General features: G+C 43.0%; 1 pseudogene; it reads left to right on the top strand.

The window, feature by feature from the left end:
- Positions 1–14,714: 14,714 nt before the first annotated feature.
- LOC120734100 lies at positions 14,715–16,013 on the top strand (annotated as a pseudogene).
- The last annotated feature ends 9,903 nt before the right edge of the window (positions 16,014–25,916 follow it).

Raw genomic sequence — 25,916 nt, 5'->3', positions numbered from 1 at the left:
GATCTTGTAAAAATTGATGGAATTATGAACACAGAAAAGTACCATCAGATTTTGATCCCCCATGCTGTAGTATCTGGAAAAATTCTTATTGGTAACTGCTTCATTTATCAGCCTGAAAATGACTCTAAACACACTGCCAATGCAGTGAGAGCATACACGGAGAGAAAAACACATAATGAAACGCTGTCAGTGATTGGTTGGCCTGAAGAAATCCAAAGCGTAAAGTCTAAAGTGTGCGTGTGGCTTTGAATGTCCTTGAAGAAACCTAATCTGATCACTGAGCTCATTTTATATGACCCCAACCTGTTAGCCTTTAACATAATACGTGTGATAAAAATAACTTTCATTTGATCTTTTGCCCCATAAAAATATACCCTTTTCCTCCTTTGTAATTACTACAGATATTACTGTAGAGGGTTTCGCCTCTCTGACATAATTGTGATGTGATGATCTGAAGAGTTATAGGAATTTACTTGGTAGCTATACAAAAAATGTAGTTAAGACTACAATATGTCTCTATGAAAAGTAGAGAGCAACTTTCTCTTCACCTAACAGTACAAAGTCCTGCACAGCCATCCTTCATCCTTCGCTGATGTATAACTTGGATGTGGTCCAAGAACAAATTATCTTCTATATGTTTGCATTGTTCCCTGGAAAAGATCCAACAATCATAATCCAGGCTGGAATTGCATTTCCTGAAAAACGTAACTAAGAACGCAAACTGCATAATAATGAAACTGACTAGAAGATGGGGTTAATATTCACACATCCCACATCATAGTTTTCATGTTTAATGGAAACTAATTTTCACTCAGGGGTTCCACAAGGATCCTTTCTCAGACATTTGCTTTTTTAAATAATTGCTTTTGCTTGGCGAGTTTATAGACAGTACAATTTAACACCTTTATTCTAGTGACTTATTTCATCATGTCGCATTATTTTTCAACGACAAAGTTATATTTTTATTACACATTCTCTTCAGGTCAGAGGTCATCGGGTTAGAACTGAAGTGGCACTTTTGTTTACACAGCTTTTATGTTATTCGATCTTTTCGAGCGGCTGCTGTCATCAGCGTACAGACTCGGTAGTCCCGATAGTTTTAAATCATTATATAGATACCTTTACCTCACTGGGGGTGGCTGTGCATCAGGAGGCAGAGCAGGTAGTCTTCTAATTGGAAGGTTGGTGGTTTGATCCCTGGTTGCTTCAGTCTGCATGCCAAATATCTTTGGGCAAGATACTAACTGCAGGAATGTTAGAAAGCACTTGAGCATAGAAAAAAGTGTTCAGGTAAATGAGGCGTTTAGGTTGAGTAAAAAAGTGCTATATAAGAACTGATTCTCAAAATGCTTTAAAGCGTCAAATATTAGATTTGAAGTGAGGCAGCCAAAGTTGCTACAGCCTCCATTTGAATCCTCAATATGCATATTATCTTGCTAAACATTCCCAATCACTTCGATGCCAATTAGTTTCATCCTGTTTTTGTTTAACAAAATAATTCTTAGTTGGTGGCTTCTTTCAAATACAGGTCAGTTTAACCTCTCTGCACTTTTTTTCTTCTTTCATTTGCTAAACAAGCCCATTTGTTACATTTGTTTGTGAAGTTCTGCACTGATATTTGGATGAATCGTGTTTACACTCAAACAAAAAATGTAAGAAATTACTTTTCTGGTCATTTCATTTATTTGTTTGTTTAGTTTCTTGGCTCTTGGGTGATATGGATCACGGAGCCTGTTAGAGTTTCTTGTCCACCTACTTGTTCACCCCTTTGGGCTTTTGAGTGTCCAAACTTTCAGTCAACAATGAGCTGAAATGAATATCCACTGCTCACTTTTAAAGACTTGAAAATACAAAGAAGCCTCATGTGTGAATATCATTCTGGAAACACACACCAATTTCTTTTTCTTTTTTCTTTTCTCTCTTTTTCCTCGACTGTTTTGTTAAAGAACAAAAACAAGAGGCCTCGGCAAAAGTCAAACCCCGGTTATCCCTCCAGCAAATCACTTCTGTGGCTCACAGTGAGATGCAGAAACCATTTATAAATTCTACTTGCGGTGCATTAAAGCACTTAATGGTTTGTCTTGCTAGCACACTTGCGCTGCTTAAACCCAATCCAATAATAGCAGATGACATACAACTGAGAAGAGAGCACAGATCTGCTGAGGAAGCTCTTGGCTCATGTAGCCGAGCAGCATTTAAAACTAGATTTCCTTTTTTCCTCTTTCCTTTTCCCCCATTTAAAAAATATATATCTTGCTCTGACACACTGGGCCCAGGTGTTGCCAGTATCATCGGTACCTGCAGATGAGGTTCACACCACCTCCTCCCACCACAACTCTTCATATTCATGAAGCAGATGTGAGGAAGCAGTTTAAGAACCTGAATGCTCGGAAAGCTCCCGGCCCAGACGGCGTGTCTCCTGCCACCCTCAGACACTGTGCAAACGAGCTGGCCCCAGTGTTTTCTGGCATTTTCAACTCCTCACTGCAGGCATGTCATGTGCCTGCCTGCTTCAAGTCCTCTACCATAATCCCTGTCCCCAAGAAACCTAGGATCACTGGACTAAATGACTACAGACCCATGGCTCTGACATCTGTGGTCATGAAGTCATTTGAGCGCCTAGTTCTCTCCCATCTCAAGACCCTCACGGCCCCCCTCCTGGACCCCCTGCAGTTTGCATACAGAGCCAACAGGTCTGTAGATGACGCCATCAACATGGCCCTACACTTCATCCTGCAGCATCTGGACTCCCCAGGAACCTACGCCAGGATCCTGTTTGTGGACTTCAGCTCTGCCTTCAACACCATCCTTCCAGACCATCTCCGAGGCAAGCTTTCCCAGATGAATGTGCCTGATCCCATCTGCCGGTGGATCACTGACTTCCTGACGGACAGGAAGCAGCATGTGAGGCTGGGAAAGAATGTCTCGGACTCCCGGACCATCAGCACCGGCTCCCCTCAGGGCTGTGTTCTTTCTCCTCTGCTCTTCTCCCTGTACACCAACTGCTGCACCTCCACCCACCAGTCTGTCAAGCTAATCAAGTTTGCAGATGACACCACCGTTATTGGGCTCATCTCGGACGGGGACGAGTCTGCCTACAGGAGGGAGGTTGAACGTCTGGTGTCCTGGTGCAGCCACAACAACCTGGTGCTGAATGCCCAGAAGACAGTGGAGATTATTGTGGACTTCAGGAAGCACACAGCTCCACTCCCCCCCATCATCCTGACTGACACCCCCATCACCTCTGTGGACTCATTCCGCTTCCTGGGTACCACCATCACCCAGGACCTGAAGTGGGAGCCCACCATCACCTCCGTCATCAAGAAAGCCCAGCAGAGGATGTACTTCCTGAGGCAGCTGAAGGAATTCAACCTGCCAACACGGACGATGATGCAGTTCTACACTGCAATCATCGAGTCCATCCTCACCTCCTCCATCACCGTGTGGTACGCTGGAGCCACTATCAGGGACAAACAGAGACTGCAGCGTGTTGTGCGCTCTGCTGAGAAGGTGATTGGCTGCAGACTCCCATCTTTGCAGGACCTGTACACCTCCAGGACATTGCGGCGTGCAGCTCGGATCTCAGCTGACCCTTCTCACCCTGGTCACAGTCTGTTTGACCTGCTACCCTCAGGCAGGAGGCTCCGGTCCATTCGCACCAGAACCTCTCGCCATAAGAACAGTTTCTTCCCCTCTGCTGTTGGACACATGAACAATAACCATATGACTGTCCCCGCCACTAACACATGACCCTACGCTGTGTCACTGCATCATTCCATGTTTGGCACTGATCACCACCTGCACTCATGTATATATCTTTCTACGTAGCACTCTTAATTCTTATTCCTACTTTTATTTTTTTCATGTCTATTTAAGTGCTATTTATGACACTATGTTTGCACTGAAGCACCGCAGCAATTTCCTAATGTTGTAAACCTGCTCAACATTTGGCAATAAACCCCTTTCTGATTCTGATTCTGATTCTGATGAGAAGGAAAGCAGGGCATAGTGGGCCATCACATCTCCCCATCTGCATTGTGGCTTCAGAGATGCCTCTGCATACAACACCAACAAGAAGAACTGACTCTCACTGCATATTTCCTCCTTTTTAGACCGTTTACTACAAAGCCTAAAGTTTTCAGTAGCCATGCTACATTGAAAGTCACTTAAATTGCATTCCTAGCTCATTCTGATCCCCGATTTGCTTGCATAACTTTTCAAAACTTTCCAAGAAAACTGGAAATTCAAGAATATCAAAAATTTCAAGAGTACACTTGACATATTGCTCTCTAGAATGTAGTAAACTTTTAAAGTTCACACATGATCATCAACAGTGGGCCTTTTTCACCGGCTCAGAAAAAGTGAAACTCTCCCATCGCTGCATTTGTTTTGCATTTGTTGTACAGTTGCTAGTGTTACGAGTCCAAAATTGGGGATGGAAACAAGAGAAACACCACAATAACAACACTGGTCCGGCCGGGTTGAGTCAAACGATGATTTTAATGAACACACGCGTGGGAGATGGACACTGTATGCAGACAGCCTCAAAATCTCAAAATGGTGGAGCATTGCTCAAACTTTTATAGCCTCTGGTGCCTCCACCTTATCATACAAAGCCTAAACATTCACATGCTTTCTCTCACACAGCGCCTGAACTACGACCTTGGCACACTCTGTTCTCTTCTACTCGGACAAATTAGACAATAACCTTCTGCGAACAGTATTTCTTATAACTCAGCAGTATAATGCATCATAAAACAATATCATTCATTCACAACAAGTCAGCAATTTAATGTAATGCAAATCAGTTTAACTAATGTAATAGTTATCAACTTCTTCTAATTCAGGAGAATAATGCAAACTAAAACTACATAATAATTCACAATCTTTAATTCGGGGTATAACATGGCATAAAATAATATTAGAATCTAACAATTCCCCCTGATGAGGTCATTAGAATAATGACCTCACCAACACCCTTCAATTCAGTGTGGCCGGGTTCATCTCTTCTCACTCCTGAGGTCCTGTGTCCCCCTGAGGGGCGAACCATATGTGGGATGACCTCTATGTTTGCGCAGTTCAGATGCAAGAAAAACTATTATTCCAACAATCGCGAGTACAGATGACACTCCCCAGGTCTCCCACAGCTTTTTAGCCTTTATTTTATTGCTGCAGCTACCAGTGTCGTCCAGTTGGGTGATCCTCTGCTCTTCATTCTTCAACCTTAGGGGTTAGACAACCCTTCAGTCGTGGCACAGATCAGGGGATTATTCTGCCCCGATTTCAAACAACGATCTGTGTATCCTCCAGAAAAAGGAACAGGAAGGTGTCCCCTTTTTGCCCAAAAGCCTCTCGAACTTCGTTGGTCTGGTGTTCCCGGATTTCCGCCAACCCCTTCATGGTTATTGCTGTGTTTATGGGATCCATCCTTTTGTGGTGACTAGCTGGAGCCCAAACGCCATGACCCTTGGACCCAGTTGATGTCTCGGCAGTCACTGTGTCTGTCTCTGCTACGGAGGATCCTCGCATCTCTGTGACCTCGTCTGGTGTCTGTTCCTTTCTCTGTAAGAGACAGAAAACCAAAACACCTCTCTTCCTACCCCTAATAATCTAATGTTGTTATCTACTGACCTTCTAGTGATTCAGAATTGGTCTAAACATTCAGAATGTCCCAGGGACTTATTCTCATCATATCTTATGTGTGTGTAAGCGTGTTTGCGTTTAGCCCTCAGCACTCAAAGTCAATACCTACAATATATCAGTCCGGACAGTCACGCCAAACGAAGCTTATGACCTTCAAAAGACCAAGTGCCAACTCGTTATAAGCACATTTTGCAAGGTGTGTCTGAAAATTCTTGAAACCCCTCTTTTCAAAAGACAAAGAAATTAACAAATCTTCTAAACGCTATTCAGTTCATTTCAATGAGTAATGATTAAACATGAAAGTGATAGTTTATGCTTTTTCACTGATTCTCTAAAAGGTCCGTCTTCTCGGACCGCTATTAGCTTAAGCTTCACCATACCTAAGGTATTAAAGACACAAATGAAGTTTATAAAATGTTCAAATAATCCTTGTTTGATGTTAAAGCTCAACTTTCCCCCCCTTTTTTGACACATTCCAATGTGTCAAATCAATGGAGCTAGAACATTCAAAAAAAAAAAAAAAAAGTTAGGCAGCTACAAAGTTTCCCAGACCCTCAAGGTGATCCGCGTGTAACGTTCTGACTCAGGTATTTAATATTTTAATAAATGTCGTTTAATTAACTGCCGCGATTTAAACTAACCTTAAAGACATAATTGAAGAAAAGATCACAAAGAATAACATGATATCAGTGTTTTGTAAGCGCATGCGGCCTTCTATGCTCGAAGCCTTTTCCCTCAATAGATCAGTCAGACATTCACGCTGACTGTAGCTTTTAACCCTTATTAACTTGAGCACAACTCTACAATGAGCAACAAGTTGCAATATGTATAAAAATGATCATGGTTACACCTGCAATGAAAAATTATATCATTATCCTAACACCTGTAAATAAAAGATTCATCAGAGGTTATAACAATCACAGGAACACAGATGTTAGTATAAGGTCAAAAGCTTCAATAAATGAGCATCGATGTTTGTTGCATGATTCTCATACAATAATAATGCTGACATTGAAAATAACAGTAAAACACCCCCTTTTGTCCCGTTTCACTCGACACCTAAATGTTTATAGATGCCTCTTTTATTTTTGATTTTATTTCCCCGTTTTCTCCCCTTTCTGACCACAGCAGGGGGATCTTAGTTTTGAATCAGCCATGAATCCAGCTCACCTGATTCATCAGTGAGCTCCAACGTCACTGGCGTCTGACAGGGTGGCGCTGCATACTCTTCCTTTAATGTCACTATTTTCAACCTGTTAATTAGAGTGTTTAAACCTGAAGTCGACTACGTCCACAACAAGTCAATACAGCTGTAAATGTGGCCAATTATCAATCTATTACCAATCAATAACAACAAATAACTTCTATTTTATGCATGCTTCTAATCAACCACTCACCCAGAGGATCTCCAATCCCAGGAAGTTCCTTCTCCTCCTTTAATGAGTCTGTCCTCCTTCCATGCCCTGGTAACTGGTCCATCCAGAGCCATATGATCTCAAATATACATACAACAAACCAAACCACACCTTGGTCACACCAACCCTCTCCCACCCGAAGATGTCCAATGCCATCCTAGTATGGACTGTCAAAAGTGGCTTTAACGCTGACTATCCTGACAATCCATTTTATAACGTTTCCTGGTCAGATTTGCCAATCTCTGCACCCGGGTTTTAAACTTTTTCGCCATTTCCATTAGGTTTTATTTTTTTATTTAGTTTCGACTCCAGATTTTCAATTTTTTTCCAGTTGTAATTAGTTTTTACCAATTCTTTGCTAGTTTAGTCTAGTTTTTATTTTTCTGAAATAAGGCCTGTAAAACCCGTCACTACACACTTTATACACTTTTCTCCGACAGGCATGACAGTTTCACACGTTTCTCTCTTGTTTAAACTCTCATGTTCCGTAATGACAGATTTTAGAACTAATGAATTTAACTTTAAGCTTAATTGTTTATTTAAGCTTAATGCACCTTGTAATCCGGTGCGCGGTATGGCAAAAAAACCCAAAAAAACACAGTTACTTCTACCTTCCTTTAGCATGTCAAGAAGTCCAACTTTTTGTAATGGTTAATCTTCCTCTGCCTTTTGGGTGCTACCGCAGGAGCCTCTGATGGTGCAAAATGTTTCGTCAACATTGTTGTGGTTGTTGGAGAAGAAAACTTCAACATACAGTGCAGCACTTCGAGTCACACTCAATGTTCCTCTAATTTTTCACGTGTCTGAGCGAACACACAAACTCCCTGAGCGCCCTTGGACCACTGTGAGAACAGCACGTGTGCACTGTGGTCACACCGGCATCTAATCCATCCAATTACATGTTTATTAAATAATCAAATTCGCATTTACATTTATGTTAGACTACTTTTAATTAACTGCTTTATCTCTGTGAAGGTTCTCAGTCATCCAGGTCATCGTGTCAAAGAAGCTTGCAAAGAAAAGCGTCTGGACTTCTTTAAGTTACTTGAAGAAACTGGGTGTGAACTGGTAGAAGGTTCCGCATCTTCCGGGCAAGGACAGAGAGACTCAAGAGGAGCTTCTATCCCCAAGCCATCCGTGCCCTAAACCACACACCCGCCCTCTCACATCATCTATATTTACTGAGACCGACTCTTCCAGACACTAAACCAAGAACAATTTACATTTCAATTCCTTTATTTTAAATATGTTTATATTGTCTATCCTGTAAATAGTCAGATGTCTCTTCTTATTAATGTACAGATTCACCTGCTTGCTGCACTACTGCACATTCACCCAGTGTATATACTATATATGTGTGGTATATATTATATATATATTAGGGTGCAACGATACACAAAATTCACGTTCGGTTCGGTTCGATACTTTTGTGTCACGGTTCGACATTTTTTCGATACAAAAAAATGTTCATGCATTTTTAATTTGTCATTTATTAAAATTATAAATATATATTTTAACTCAAAAGTACAGTTTTTAAATTTAACCCTAACCCTTGTGCGTGTTTTTTATTTTGACAGCGAATGCGCACCTGCGGACCACTTATGTGCAGCCCTGTTTATAGCTCGTCATATTGCAGCCACAGAAATTCTTTTGTCCATGAAACCATAAAGCTGCACTTTCTTTTTGCCTTATAGTCTGATTTGTCATAACTTCTCCGTTTTGTGGTAGCTTTTCTTTGGCTGTCACTTCTTCACCCTGACCTGTCTTATTTGGCTCAGCAGAACTGAAATGCTTTTACACGCTCACTCACATAAGCTCAGCGATTCTCTGCGCGATCAACCTCTCACATGTTTAAGCTTGCTGCGGGAGATTTCACTTGTCATGTTTGCATAGTAAGCTACGTTAATAAGACAATGTCAGAGGAATTGGGTGCACAAATTATCATCACTCACAGATCAGTGCGTCTGCTCTCTATACACAGTTCGCACGATTGCAAAGTGAAAGCAAAAAAACAATGCAAATTCAAACGCGATTTCAATTGTCACATATTGACAGTGGCTCACCGATGCACTGATATAATTACCCAGCTACTTTCTGAGAATGCAAGCATTGACATTATTTTTCCTTCCTACAATAGCCCGACGGGCAGGGGAAGAGGGAAAGATAGTTTTGGTAGCCCCAAAATCGCGCCCCGGACGTCGGGCTAGCGTATTGCAAGCCCTGTATCTGATTGAGGAATCATCCTCTTTGGAAAGAAGTTATTACAGAGAGAATGGCTCTTTCCAATAAAGCTATACTATACGCTTCTTCTGGGCTATATTCTCGCAGCATAGGAGAATCATGTGCTCAACAGCTGTCTAATGACTCGGCTAAAGTTAGTAGCATGCTTGCTTTTTTTTGTCTGCTTCCACTTGTCTTTGCACTGGATGATGTCGGCGTAAATGTGCAGTCATATTCGTTGTGTTCCCACTAGTGCTTTCAGGTTAATCTCGTTGAATGACCTTAACGCCACAACACGGCAAATCTCCGTTAACGAGCTACCCCGATCGCTCCGTGCATAGGGCTAGACGGCCACAACGTTAACGAGCTAACTGGCGCTAACACACTAGTTCACACCAAGTAATTGAGCATTGCATGGCACATCCAACTACTGTTTTACTTTAGTCCATGACTCGCTTACCTTCAGGGTCATACGTCACATGAAAACCAAAATAATTCCAAACGCCAGATCTGAATGTTGCAAGTAGAGCTTAACTTCGTCTCGCTAGCTTGCCCTGCGCTCTTCCTTCTGACTTGCTGTCTGTGTTGAGCGCTCAGTGGATCTGCGCTCGACAGTGCAGCCTAGGCGGAGTAGTGCAACACAGATTCACTGAGCGCTCAACACAGACAGCATCGTCAGAGGAGTTGATAAATAAATTACAAATGTTGTATTGTTCGATACATATGCGTACCGAACCGAAAGCACTGTATCGAACGGTCAATATCGATACGAATATCGTTGCACCCCTATTTATATATATTATAATGTTCCTCCTCCTACACCCCCCCCCCCCAATTTTTGCACATGTCGAGGAGCGTGTCAGGCTACATTTCACTGTTGTGTATACTTGTAAAACTATGCATGTGACAAATAAAGAACCTTGAACCTTGATTATAGATGGCACCACTAACTCTCTGCCATCTATAATCCAGTTCTGAGATCCCTCCCAGACGCCTTAACGCCCACTCACATCCTGGACCATCTGACCTCAGGAAATCACATGATAAGGTGGGGCCAGGTTTCACAATGAGCTCACCCGAAACTCTGGCTGATTGGGGACCCACACCCAGTTTCACACTTTGGCTCAGGCGATTAGGATCCTCAGGGGGTCCTTTTGTCCCTCTGTGGGGGGAAACTCCCATAGGTTTAATTGGGACTCCCCACCATTTGACCTTAGAACTGAAGAAGCTTCTCGGTGAGAGGTGAACGTCTTCAAGCAACTTAAAGAAGTCCAGACGCTTTCTTTTGCAAGCTCCTTTTCCCACTTACAATGAAAATTAAAAAAAAAAATCTAGCCATTGGCCTGTGTAGTATGTTAACACTATTGGAAGTAAAATAACTTGAACTCCAATTTCGAAAACACAACTTACTTTTTTTTTTTTTATAAAGCTCTGACTTGTATTCTGAGTCTGTGGTCTGGGAGAGAGTCTGTAACTCTCTGTCTTTTAAATAGCATTTCAACTATTTACAGAACAATCACTGTTCTGCATCAAATTTGATGCCCACACAAATTATTTGTGCACTCCACTCCTAAAACTTCCCCCCGTCTCTTAACAACTAGATGCCACGTTGCCATTTGATTGGTCGACATGGTACTTTTTTGGACGAATAGGAAAGGAGAGAGGGGGTGGAGTTTGTCTTTGTTCACAGGCTTTGAAGCCTTTTTTCTTATAAAACGCCGTTTTTACCGTTTCTTCCCGCAGTAATATAAACAACACAGTTTCAGGAAGAAACAAACATTGGCAGTATTTTTATCATAACTCTGGTTTTACGTGGCGATCAACACAGTTTTAAAAACTGGTATAAAGTCCACACTTTTCCCGTCAGTTGTTCCGTCTGTCCTGCTCACATCTCAATGGTTGTACACGCTGTCATTAACGTGGCTTCACTCCACATCAGCCGCTTTGCTAACACCGGTGTCGGCACATAGGACGCTGTCATGCCTGTCACACGTTGTTAGCTGCGTATATACGAATGTGATCGCTCTTATTGGTTGGACTATGGGATAAGGTGGCATCGTTCTGATCTCATACGGGAGCAGCCAGTCACTGACTAACACTGCAAAACAATCATCAGTATTAATTTTAATTTCAATTCAGGTAGATTTTTTTGTGGGCAACGCAGATTTTCTGTGCGCAGAGCCGTGCCAGCAGTGCGCAGCTTAGAGGGAACATTGGTGGTGATGTTCCCAGACTACAGCCAGATCAACTATGCTATGTGTAGTCAGTGATGGGTTCCAAATTGAAGATATATGCAAGTTTTGGAGACTGTTTATTACTATCACTGTGTGACTCGCTGTAATTCACTGTAACTGCCATCTCCTTACAAATGTTTTTTGGATTAACCAACTTATACAGACTGATAGAACTACCACCTCTAAAATGTTCGTTTGCAGAGAAAGACAACAGGCCGACTACGCTTACAGGATGTGATGTGACAACACTAATGAAATATGATGTGTCATATTTGTTCAAGACGTTTTTCTTATGGGCAAAAATATTAAAATCATGAACAGGGTGGTGATTCCTATGACTTTGTGTATATATTTGGAATTTTTTACAAATGTGGGCCAAAAATAGACACATATATCTTTCATTCATTTCAAAGGTTTACTTGCATGACGAACAAACAGACACGATTGAAAGGTACAAAGTGTTTTGCGGTGAAACGAATTCAAACGTGCTGCAGATGTGTGTCACAGGTTGATCTGGCTGTAGGCTGTGGCACTTGGCCAGAGGTGGCGCTGTTGACTCGAGTCCATGTTAGTGCACAAAGTAAACTGCTCGCTGTGTTGTGAAGCAAAAACGCTGAAATCGGCGAAATGAAACGTGCGAGGGGAACGACTCGTTTACTCTTTCTGTCCCGTGAAACAACATCGGCGTGGTGTTAATTGTTTGCTGTTTTCGCCATCGCGTCGCGCATGAGACAATCACCAGGTAAACTCGCGAAATTTTTAAACATTTTGTTGTTCACACAGCATCGAGACTGACGGAGTGTGTTTGAGATAACCTCACACTGGTCACAGATGACACATTTGGCGGTTTTTTTTTGCTGGTTGTCTGGTGCAGCTCCTGAAATGCAAGTCTGCCCGCACAACCTGTTCGACCAAATCCAGTTAATCCAAGAGCGTCTGGACACCGGATGTACAACCCTACCGCCGTTCTTAAAACAGGAAGTTAGCATTTTGTGCGTCACAGGGGCTGTATCCCAATTCAGGGTCTGCAGCCTTAACGGCCGCATTTTAAGGCCGATTACGTTGTAGCGACGAAGGCTGTCCCAATTCGAAAGGCTGCTTGAAATGCGGCCCTGAAATGCGTCCTTCATTTCCCTGAATTTTAGGACGTGGCGGTTGTAGACTTCGTGGCCCACATATCCCAGAATGCATAGCCGGCGTTGGGTGTGGTAATTTTGCCGAAAAAAAAACGGCGGATGAGGGGCCGCCGAAGAGTAAACTTAAGTAAGTACTGATAAATTTTTTTCTGATTGTATACATGTTCTGTATACTGTTTCTTAATAAAGTTTAATATTTAAAAAAAAAAAAAGTACTTAATATTATGTCACTTATTTATGTGCAATGTTTAATAACGAAGAACATTAAAACATTCCTGTTGGCCACATGTCGGCAAGTTAAGTGACATTAGTGACGTTTGTACTAACTTGGTTTTAAGCCTTTACTTTAAAATATACGCCGTCAATAGCTGAGCTTCATCTTACAGAGCATGATCAAAGCTCATGTAGAAACAAACAAACACAATGAACAAAAGATTTTCTCTTTCATCTCTGTCAAACACAGCTGTATGACACGTTTCCAGCTGTTAGTATTCGGTTGCTAGGCAACCTGGGCAGCGCGACGGAGGCTAGACCGTCCAATTTCACAGCCTCGCACTTCCGTCTTAGCGGTCTTTGAGTACGCGGCCCTTGAGGACTGTTAAGGTGCTTACTTTAAGGCTGTGTCCAAATTCAGGGTCTGCACGTTTGAGTACGCATTTTAAGTGTGATTACGTCACCGCACGCGACGACGGCTGTCCAAATTCGAAGTGTACTCCAAATGCGCCATCGATTTCCCCAAATTCAAGCGTGGTCCGGTGCACCTTTGTGTGTCCCAATATACCACACATTCCTAGCCGGTGGTGGATGTGGATAATTTTGCTGCCAAAACACGGCAGAAGGGAGCAGCCGAAGAGTGAGCTGTCAAAAGTAAGTACTGAAATGACGTCACTTATTTATGTGCAATGTTTAACAAAGAACATAAACATTGCTTTTGGCCACATGTCGGCAAAGTTGTGTGACATTAGTGACGTTTGTACTTTCAGCGTTAACTTAAAGCATATTTAAATCTATCTATCTATAGTAGATGGATAGAGATATATCTCATATAATCCTGACAATACTATAATATGGCCATATATATTTACATTGCCACAGTGAGATGACTTTGTCTCATGAACAACATTAGCTAATTGTTATTTACTAGCTATCTTAAATGACTGTTCAGCACAGATGAAGCCCAACATCATATTTACAGTCCTGTGGTCTCACGCCTCAGATACTCACTAATCACAGTGATGTCATGGCAAAGAATGTCCAACAAAACATTTTTTTCTCCTTCATATATGTCAAACAAGCTGTATTCTCGCGTTGTATCATGGTTGCTAGGCAACCTGACACAGCGCGACGAAGGCTGGACCGTCCCATTTCACAAGCTCTCACTTCCGCACTTCTCGTACTTATAGTACGCAACCGTACGTAGTACGCGTAGTGCGCGTACTTCAAGCGTGCAGACCCTAATTGGGACACAGCCGCCTATCCGCTTTCTACGAGTCACCGCGTGGGCCAAACTTAACCTGCACATGTTTCACAGTGCGCATGCTCGAGTTAGCTTCGAGTGTACTTCTGCGGGATGGCAGCAAGAGCGAAACGAGCCAAGGTAACAGTTTGATCCGGTTTGTTTTTAAGCAGCAAACACGACGCCGCGGTTTCTGTGTACGTGTAACATGCTGTGGTGCACACGCTGGGTTTACGCAGTCGATCGTGATTTCTGTGATCTGCCTACTTAAAACGTGCCGCCATCAGCTCACTTTATCACTTAGCATTGATGCAAGGCACAGTTACCTTCTTCTAACTGTATCACGTGGCTTCGTTTTAGAGCGCGTGAAACCACGTGCACGATAGCATTAGATAACACGTGCCTGTTCGTTTGCTGATGTTTCTGCCTGACAGGTGGAGGATGGCTCAGAGCTGAGCCCTCTGCAGAGCTTTTACTGGTGTGACGGGTCGGCCTGGAGCTCAGCAGTAAGGTTTGTTACGCGTCGTGCGACTGCATTTACCGCTTCTTGTCAGCACTAAGACCTGGTTTAGGACTGACGTTTGTACCTGTAGGTGTGCGTGGTAAAAGGGGGACCGTGGCCGAGTACGGGATTGCTGGCCAAGGATGACATGAGGACGGGGAGGGTTGTTCACCATCCCCAGATCAGCTCTCCTCCATCAGGGAAAAACCAAGTTTCTACCTTGCTGGAAAAAGGTACGTGCAACGCTGCAAAGATGCTGCTGCCTGCATCCCTCAGTTTGTAACTTTTCCCTTTTCCTTCACAGAGCAGTCAACTCTGCAGAGCTCGTCGGGTTGGGTTCCCCTGCGCTGGCTCTGCTGTATGAATACACATCCCTCACAGTCCCACTGGAAAGCCTCCTCTCTTTGTGGACAGACTTCAAAACACTTGATCATCCCATGTTCTGGTGAACACGCTTCGGCCTCCCATCCTATCCAGAGGTTGTGTGTTACGTCCCTGGTACGATGGCGCGTACATCGGCGTGCTCGCTGGAGTTTGGGTTATTGTTTCCAAAACTGTTTAATGCTCACTAATGAAAGAGCAGATCCCTTTCCTTTCTGTTCTTCTAATATTTGTTGAAACTGAGCTTAGTCACATTTCTGCACGAGAGATCGGTGTTGTAATTAAACCTCTTCTCCGCAGTGAGCACACAGGCAATGTCCATGTAATTTCTTTTGTGTAAAGATTTTCTCTGAGCCACACACACCAGGTCCAAATGTCTGTCCTTCCTAACTCCATGTGCCAATTTTTGAGCCGCTAATTTGCCTTTGTTTAATTGGCCTGATCTTATTTCAATAATTACCCTGTAGGTAATTATTGAAGAAGAAGTGACTGTATCTTTGTTTAGTCTTTCTAATTATACTACATGATGTGTTAATTAATATTTTATTTCCTCTCTTATTGGAAGGAGGGGAAAACATTTGAGCTGTCCTCCTTTCCAGGTCTAAAGAGGAGCGAGGCAGCCTCTTGAAGGGAACAGGTGTGCCGGAGGCAGTGGACAGGGACCTGGCTAACATCCAGCGGGAGTACACAGATGTGTCCTGGCCATTCATGACCGACATCCTGACCTCTGGAACCCGGCACACACACACTGGACTTGTACACCAGCTTGTGGCCTTTGTCATGGCCTACAGGTTGCATGCATAAATACATAAGACAGTTACAGCAGTGCACGAGTATGTGTGTTTGTTTCTTCTTCCCATCCCGTCTCTCCATCTTCTGCCAGTTTCCAAGAGCCACAAGATGAGGAGGATGACGATGAGGATGAGGAGGAGGAGAAGCCTCCCAACCCACCAATGATGGTTCCCACTGGCTGACATGCTAACCATGTGTCCCAATCACAATGCTAATCTGGAGTTCCACAAGTGAGGAGACACATCTGTTGTGGCAGCTTTGCACCTTTGAAAATCATATACTGTAGATAAAAGTGGGAGAAGCCAGCGTGATGCCCCCCATTAGTTTTTGATGTCCAAGAACAAGCAAAGGTGGCGAAACACTGTACAGCCCTGTCTGTGTATGCTTGGCAGTAATGGCCATGATTGTATAAATTAGCTTGAAACGAGGGATTGTGGTCATGAACTCATCAGGAAAGCGTAGAATAGGTCGCTGTGTTTCCACATTTTAGTTTTGAACAATGAATTTGCGCAACATTTTTTCAGGTAGCTTGAAGATGGTCTGCTGTGCGCCCTATTCATAAAGGCCAGGAGGTGTTAACACGTACGGGCCATGGCCAACTGGCAGCTGCTTCACATGTACGGCTTCACCGAGCCGTGTCCAGCAACAGCAACGACACTGCCGACATCCCCTGTCGCTAAACTCTACGAAGCTGCCGCACGAGTGTGAACGATAACAGCCGCATTTGTTTCAAAGTTTGTGCGTGACGCGTTGTGAACGACATCCCTCATTTTCCCTCCAGGTGCTCAGTGGATCTGGCCGGCAGCTGTTTGAGGAGCAGTGGGGGGTGTTGTGTCAGATGACGGGAAGAGGAAGCAGCCTTCGTCTTTGGTAAACAAGGCTGCCTTACCGACACAGAGCTCCATACGGCGCTCAAGGTGAGGGAGCACGTAAAAACACGCGCTAGTTATCGTCTGTTTTTACTTATGACAACATCGGGACAAACACTTGAAGGCAGCGCCCTGTTTGAGATACGAGGGTTTGCTGATTGACTTTGTTTTCAGGTGCTGTGCATGTCAAAGGAAGGCTTTCAGAGTTTAAAGACAACGAGGATGGGAGAAGACGACGAGGATGATGAGAAGATCTCCCTGGCGCTTTCCAACGGGGGTCTTTCCGGTTAAAGGCTTCATGGAAACGGCTGATTTATGAGGCGGCCCATCTGAACATTGAGGTCCTACGGAGACGGAGAGGACGAGGCAAAAAGTCATGGATGTCGACGGGCGTTAATGGAGGATAAGGCGGCACTCGCCGGGACTGAGCTGCAGCAGTGGAAGGCGCTGCAAGTACGCTATGGACAGAAGAGCTCCTGCCATGGACTCATGGAGCTAACCAAGTCATGAGTTCGCTCTGACGGGAACCGCAGCCGAGGTTTTTAATCTGTATTGTGCGCCATCGTTTTTAGATGACACGGTAATTAAAACAAATGTCTTACAGATGGTTTGGGGCTTTTTTGGACTGTTTTCTTCACTATTAATATTGATTTCACATTTCATCGAAACATCTTGCCAAAAAAACACAATCAAGTATTAATATACAGAATGTGAGGCCGCTTTAACTCTCGACTCGCTCCCACCAACCCTGACTTCACTGTCCAGGTGATGCAATGTAGGTAAACTATTACACTGAGAACTGACCAGGCTCTAACCATGAGTGTCGTGTCACGGTAGCATACATCTGGAATTAGTTTTAAAAAGTTATTTTGGATTTTCTCCCAACCACTGAGCTCAAATTGTCTTATCCCTCATCAGAAAAATCCAGGTTATACCCTCCAGCCACCCCAGGTGTGTGTTTCTGATTGTTTGGTCAAGACATTCTGGTGAGGTCATTTCTCCTCTCACTCTCTTCAGATGGTGCCTGGGAACACAAACCTTCTGGCAACAGCATGTTTTGGTGCTATTCTTGGTCCAGTGTCTCTGTTAATCCTACTGATCTGAGCCAAATGTTGAACTAGTCAAAAAATCAATGTCAGTGGCCTCGACCCGTAAAATCAGTGGTGACGAATTCCAGGCCTCGAGGGCTGGTGTCCTTGATCCAACACAGCTGATTTAAACGGCTAACATGACCTCACACATGACGTTTCTCCAGAGGCCTGGGAATAAACTCATCATTTGATTCAGGTGGTTGACCCAGGCTGAGATCTAGGAGGGAGGCCTGGAGTTCCCCCCCGTTGTGTGAAATCATCCTGTTTTGGGCGATGGCTCCATTGTTACCTCTGGACTTGGGCTGCTCGATATAACGATTATATCGGATGTTACGATATAAAAAACATCTATCGTTTCATTTTACGGCTATCGTTTGTTTCGTGGTGTTGTACAATAAACTGTTGTCGAGTTCCAATTGGGGATGGAAACAGAGAAACCCCACATAAAAACACTGGTCCGCCGGGTTGAGTCCAACATGATTTTATGAACACACGCGTGGGAGATGGACACTGTATGCAGACAGCCTCAAATCTCAAATGGTGGAGCATTGCTCAAACTTTTATAGCCTCTGTGCCTCCACCTTATCATACAAAGCCTAAACATTCACATGCTTTCTCTCACACACGCGCCTGAGCTACGACCTTGGCACACTCTGTTCTCTTCTACTCGCGACAAATTAGACAATAACCTTCTGCGAACAGTATTTCTTATAACTCAGCAGTATAATGCATCATAAAACAATATCATCATTCACAACAAGTCAGCAATTTAATGTAATGCAAATCAGTTTAACTATGTAATAGTTATCAACTTCTTCTAATTCAGGAATATGCAAACTAAAACTACATAATAATTCACAATCTTTAATTCGGGGTATAACATGGCATAAAATACTTTAGATCTAGTGCAAAAAGTCACATGTTGTATGAAGGTTTGTGTGTGAGAGAGAGAGAAGAGTGAAGAGGTGATGTCATGTTCTCGGCTTTTTAGGAAACAAAGATTTGTTCCACATGACTTTTCCGGTAATTTGCGCCCCACCAGTGGGGCATGCCACACACTTTGAGAATTGCTGCCCTAGTCCAACAAGCAAAATGAAACCTTTATGGTGCTGTGACATGAGAATCTATTCCAACAGAATCTTCTGCTGGTAAAGATTTTCTATGTACACATGAAATAATCTGAAAATGGAAGTATTCAAAAGCATTAAGGGGTCAGCATTCATGGTCAACAACCATCCTGTCATGATTTGGAGCGACATTTCAGTGGTGTTGGAGAAAAAAACCAACAGAAATATGAATGCACAAAAGTTCCATCAGATTTTGATCCACCATGAAAGAACATATGGAAACCATTCACTTTCATTTTCCAGTATTAAAATCGTCCCAAACACAGCGGCAATGCAGTAAAAGCATGCTATTAGCCTAATACCGAAGTCACTGAGCTTCAGTTTTGCAGTTATTACACTTAATAACTGGTGTTAGTTAACTTTTAATTCTTTGTAAAGTTTTGCCTTATTGTTTTTTAATTTCTTAAGACATTGGAGACCTACATAAAGCACGATTCAATAAGTCACTGAGCGGATTTCCCACTGTATACACTATGTGCACCTTAGCATATGCTACTTCCGGTGGGGAAACTCCTGTAGGGCTTCGTTTCCAGTGTGATATTCGCGTCTTGTTTACGGTCGGGTTTTCCCAAAAAAAAAGGTCAACCAAATGGACGAATCAAGCGGCGATTTACATTTCTCAAGATGTCTTGGGCATTTACCGAATATGTCTGTAGATGATGTTCATCGACTTATCGATATTTTTCCCTCGCACCTCAGAGCAAAAGAGAGAAAGGGTTGAAATTTCTCAGCATTTGTATATAGAGTTTCCTCGTCTTGATGCATGCTCAGTCATCCAGGTAAGTAAATCTCCAAAGGTTGATTCTGTTCATCTGGACGTAGCGTTTTGTGGGAGAAACGTTTCGTCACTCATCCAAGTGACGTCTTCAGTCTCAGCTGACTGCAGGTTTCAATCTTATAAACAGGACATTTGCATAATGACTGAAACCAGCCCACTGAAGGAACAATGGGCTGGGAGGTCAGTTCCTTAATCTTAATTATGCAAATTCTCATGACCATTGATCAACAACCACGCCCAAAACCCACTGATCAAAGACCACTGATCAATGGCCATGAGTACCTACCCTGGAACACGACCAAGTCATTGCTTCAGATATGTGGATGACACCTCGATGAAAATCAAATCTCAGGACGTTCCACATTTCACAGATCTCATTAACTCATCAAATTCACCAGGGAGGATATGAAAAGTGGCAGGTTAGCCTTCTTAGACTGTCAGATTTCCATCAGTAATGGGGGACATCTAAAAGCTGACGTGTACCGTAAACCTACACATACGGATCAGTATTTAAGGTTTGACTCTCATCATCCACTGGAGCTCAAACTGGGCGTCATCAGGACGCTACAACACAGAGCGAACACCATCCCCACTGACACAGCAGCCAGGGAGGCAGAAGAACATCAGGAAGGCCCTGAGTAAATGTGGTTATCCCCACAAAGCTGGGAAGGCTCCTAAAGAAATCTCCAGCTGATCCAGGAGAGAAGAACAACCGCTGCCCAAGCGAAAACCTGTAGTGATCCCGTACGTGTCAGGAGTATCGGAGCAGCTGAGACATTTTTTCTAAACATCAGGTTTCTGTGGCTTTTAAACCCCAAAACACGCTGCGCCACAAACTGGTCCACCCCAAGGATCGGGTCCCCGACACAAACAGAGTAACATAGTGTACGCTGGTAAGTGCAGGAGGATTGGCAGGATTTATACATCGGGGAAACCAAACAACCTCTGGCTAAGAGGATGGTACAACACAGAAGAGCTACCTGCAGTCTATTCACACCTACAGGCCAGTGGACACTCTTTCAATGATGAGGATGTGACATCCTGTACAGGGAGGAACGCTGGTTTGAGGGCGGAGTCAAGGAGGCCATTTAAGTGAAAATGGAAAGACCGCCTCTGAATCGAGGAGGGGCCTAAGGGTACATCTGTCACCATCTTACAATGCTGTGATTGCAGCCATTCACCAGCTCTCTGTGAATGGGACTCATGGTTATTGGTCAGTGGGTTTTGGTCAGTGGTTGTTGATCAATGGTCATGACAATTTGCATAATTGTCCCTTCAGTGGGCTGGTTTCAGTCATTATGCAAATGTCCTGTTTATAAGATTGGAACCTGCAGTCAGCTGAGACTGAAGACGTCACCTGATGATGACGAAACGTTTCTCCCACTGAAAACGTCCAGATGAACAGAATTAACTTTTGGAGATAGAGTTCCCTCGTTTATCGCGGGTGTTATGTTCTAAAAATAACCAGCTTTATTTTTTACAATTATTTTAGATGTTTTAAGGCTGTAAAACCCGTCACTACACACTTTATACACTTTTCTCAGACAGGCATGAACAGTTTCACACGTTTCTCTCTTGTTTAAACTCTCATAGTTCCGTAATGACAGATTTTAGAACTAATGAATTTAACTTTAAGCTTAATTGTTTAATTTAAGCTTAATGCACCTTGTAATCCGGTGCGCGGTATGGCAAAAAAACCCAAAAAAACACAGTTACTTCTACCTTCCTTTAGCATGTCAAGAAGTCCAACTTTTTGTACGATGGTTAATCTTCCTCTGCCTTTTGGGTGCTACCGCAGGAGCCTCTGATGGTGCAAAATGTTTCGTCAACATTGTTGTGGTTGTTGGGGAGAAAACTTACAAACATACAGTGCAGCACTTCAGAGTCACACTCAATGTTCCCTCTAATTTTTCACGTGTCTGAGCGAACACACAAACTCCCTGAGCGTCCCTTGGACCACTGTGAGCAACAGCAGACGTGTGCACTGTGGTCACACCGGCATCTAATCCATCCAAGTTACATGTTTATTAAAATAATCAAATTACAGCATTTACATTTATGTTAGACTACTTTTAATTAACTGCTTTATCTCTGTGAAGGTTCTCAGTCATCCAGGTCATCGTAGTCAAAGAAGCTTGCAAAGAAAAGCGTCTGGACTTCTTTAAGTTACTTGAAGAAACTGGGTGTGAACTGGTAGAAGGTTCCGCATCTTCCGGGCAAGGACAGAGAGACTCAAGAGGAGCTTCTATCCCCAAGCCATCCGTGCCCTAAACACACACACCCGCCCTCTCACATCATCTATAATTGACTGAGACAGGACTCTTCCAGACACTAAACCAAGGAACAATGTACATTTCAATTCCTTTAATTTTAAATATGTTTATATTGTCTATCCTGTAAAATAGTCAGATGTCTATTCTTATTAATGTACAGAATTCACCTGCTTGCTGCTACTACTGCACATTCACCCAGTGTATATACTATATATGTGTGTGTATATATATATATATATATTAGGGGTGCAACGATACACAAAATTCACGGTTCGGTTCGGTTCGATACTTTGGTGTCACGGTTCGACATTTTTTCGATACAAAAAAATGTTCATGCATTTTTAATTTGTCATTTATTAAAATTATAAATATATATTTTAACTCAAAAGTACAGTTTTTAAATTTAACCCTAACCCTTGTGCGTGTTTTTTATTTTGACAGCGAATGCGCACCTGCGGACCACTTATGTGCAGCCCTGGTTATATAGCTCGTCATATTGCAGCCACAGAAATTCTTTTGTCCATGAAACCATAAAGCTGCACTTTCTTTTTGCCTTATAGTCTGATTTGTCATAACTTCTCCGTTTTGTGGTAAGCTTTTCTTTGGCTGTCACTTCTTCACCCTGACCTGTCTTATTTGGCTCAGCAGAACTGAAATGCTTTTACACGCTCACTCACATAAGCTCAGCGATTCTCTGCGCGATCAACCTCTCACATGTTTAAGCTTGCTGCGGGAGATTTCACTTGTCATGTTTGCATAGTAAGCTAACGATTAATAAGACAATGTCAGAGGAATTGGTGCACAAATTATCATCACTCACAGATCAGTGCTGTCGCTCTCTATACACAGTTCGCACGATTGCAAAGTGAAAGCAAAAAAACAAGTGCAAATTCAAACGCGATTTCAATATGTCACATATTGACAGTGGCTCACCGATGCCAATGATATAATTACCCCAGCTACATTTCTGAAAGAATGCAAAAGCATTGACATATATTTTTCCTTCCTACAATAGCCCGACGGGCAGGGAAGAGATAGATTTTGGTAGCCCGACTGAAAAAATCGCTAGCCCCAGGACGTCGGGCTAGCGATATTGCAAGCCCTGTATCTGATTGAGGAATCACTCATCTTTGGAAAAGAGTTTATTACAGAGAAATGGCTCTTTCCAAAATAAAAGCTATACTATACGCTTCTTCTGGGCTATATTCTCAGCAGCATAAGGAGAATCATGTGCTAACAGCTGTCTAAATGACTCGGCTAAAGTTAGTAGCATGCTTGCTTTTTTTTGTCTGCTTCCACTTGTCTTTGCACTAGGATGATGTCGGCGTAAATGTGCAGTCATATTCGTTGTGTTCCCACTAGTGCTTTCAGGTTAATCTCGTTGAAATGACCTTAACGCCACAACACGGCAAATCTCCGTTAACGAGCTACCGCCGATCGCTCCGTGCATAGGGCTAGACGGCCAACACGTTAACGAGCTAACTGCGCTAACACACTAGTTCACACCAATGTAATTGAGCATTGCATGGCACATCCAACATACTGTTTTACTTTAGTCCATGACTCGCTTACCTTCAGGGTCATACGTCACATGAAAACCAAAATAATTCCAAACGCCAGATCTGAATGTTGCAAGTAGAGCTTAACTTCTGTCTCGCTAGCTTGCCCTGCGCTCTTCCTTCTGACTATGCTGTCTGTGTTGAGCGCTCAGTGGATCTGCGCTCGACAGTGCAGCCTAGGCGGAGTAGTCGAACACAGATTCACTGAGCGCTCAACACAGACAGCATCGTCAGAAGGAAAGTTGATAAAATAAATTACAAATGTTGTATTGTTCGATACATATGCGTACCGAACCGAAAGCACTGTATCGAACGGTTCAATATCGATACGAATATCGTTGCACCCCTAATATATATATATATATAATGTTCTTCCTCTACACCCCCCCCCCCCAATTTTTGCACATGTCGAGGAGCGTGTCAGGCTACATTTCACTGTGTGTTATACTTGTAAAACTATGCATGTGACAAATAATAAAGAACCTTGAACCTTGATTATAGATGGCACCACTAACTCTCTGCCATCTATAATCCAGTTCTGAGATCCCTCCCCAGACGCCTTAACGCCCACTCACATCCTGGACCATCTGACCTCAGGAAATCACATGATAAGGTGGGGCCAGGTTTCACAATGAGCTCACCCGAAACTCTGGCTGATTGGGACCCACACCCAGTTTCACACTTTGGCTCAGGCGATTAGAGGATCATCAGGGGGTCCTTTTGTCCCTCTGTGGGGGGAAACTCCCACTAGGTTTAAATCTGGGACTCCCCACCATTTGACCTTAGAACTGAAGAAGCTTCTCGGATGAGAGGTGAAACGTCTTCAAGCAACTTAAAGAAGTCCAGACGCTTTTCTTTGCAAGCTCCTTTATCCCACTTACAATGAAAATTAAAAAAAAAAATCTAGCCATTGGCCTGTGTAGTATGTTAACACTATTGGAAGTAAAAATAACTTGAACTCCAATTTCGAAAACACAACTTACTTTTTTTTTTTTTATAAAGCTCTGACTTGTATTCTGAGTCTGTGGTCTGGGAGAGAGTCTGTAACTCTCTGTCTTTTAAATAAGCATTTCAAACTATTTACAGAACAATCAGCTGTTCTGCATCAAATTTGATGCCACACAAATTATTTGTGCCACTCCACTCCTAAAACTTCCCCCCGTCTCTTAACAACTAGATGCCACGTTGCCATTTGATTGGTCGACATGGTACTTTTTTGGACGAATAGGAAAGGGAGAGGGGGTGGAGTTTGTCTTTGTTCACAGGCTTTGAAGCCTTTTTTCTTATAAAACGCCGTTTTTACCGTTTCTTCCCGCAGTAAATATAAACAACAACAGTATTCAGGAAGAAACAAACATTGCAGATATTTTTATCATAACTCTGGTTTTACGTGGCCGATCAACACAGTTTAAAAACTGGTATAAAGTCCACACTTTTCCCGTCAGTTGTTCCGTCTGTCCTGCTCACATCTCCAATGGTTGTACACGCTGTCATTAACGTGGCTTCACTCCACATCAGCCGCTTTGCTAAAACACCGGTGTCGGCACATAAGGACGCTGTCATAGCCTGTCAACCACGTTGATTAGCTGCGTATATACGAATGTGAATCGCATTATTGGTTGGACTATGGGATAAGGTGGCATCGTTCTGATCTCATACGGGAGCAGCCAGTCACTGACTAACACTGCAAAACAATCATCAGTATTAATTTTAATTTCAATTCAGGTTAGATTTTTTTTGTGGGCAACGCAGATTTTCTGTGCGCAGAGACCGTGCCAGCAGTGCGCAGCTTAGAGGGAACATTGGTGGTGAGTGTTCCCAGACTACAGCCAGATCAACTATGCTATGTGATAGTCAGTAGATGGGTTCCAAATTGAAGATCATATGCAAGTTTTGGAGACTGTTTATTACTAATCACTGTGTGACTGCTGTAAATTCACTGTAACTGCCATCTCCTTACAAATGTTTTTTGGATTAACCACACTTATACAGACTGTATAGAACTACCACCTCTAAAATGTTCGTTTGCAGAGAAAAGACACAGGCAGACTACGCTTACAGGATGTGATGTGACAACACTAATGAAATATTGATGTGTCATATTTGTTCAAGACGTTTTTCTTATGGGCAAAAATATTAAAATCATAATGAACAGGGGTGGTGATTCCTATGACTTTGTGTATATAATTTGGAATTTTTTACAAATGTGGGCCAAAAATAGACACATGATATCATTTCATTCATTTCAAAGGTTTACTTGCATGACGAACAAACAGACACGATTGAAAGGTACAAATGTGTTGTGCGTGAAACGAATTCAAACGTGCTGCAGATGTGTGTCACAGGTTGATCTGGCTGTAGGCTGTGGCACTTGGCCAGAGGTGGCGCTGGTTGACTCGAGTCCATGTTAGTGCACAAAGTAAACTGCTCGCTGTAGTTG

Source organism: Simochromis diagramma, unplaced genomic scaffold (assembly GCF_900408965.1).
Source record: "Simochromis diagramma unplaced genomic scaffold, fSimDia1.1 OVJJ01000216.1, whole genome shotgun sequence".
NCBI lineage: Eukaryota > Metazoa > Chordata > Actinopteri > Cichliformes > Cichlidae > Simochromis > Simochromis diagramma.
The sequence above is the reverse complement of the archived record's forward strand: the minus strand, read 5'-3'. Positions and strand labels throughout refer to the sequence as shown.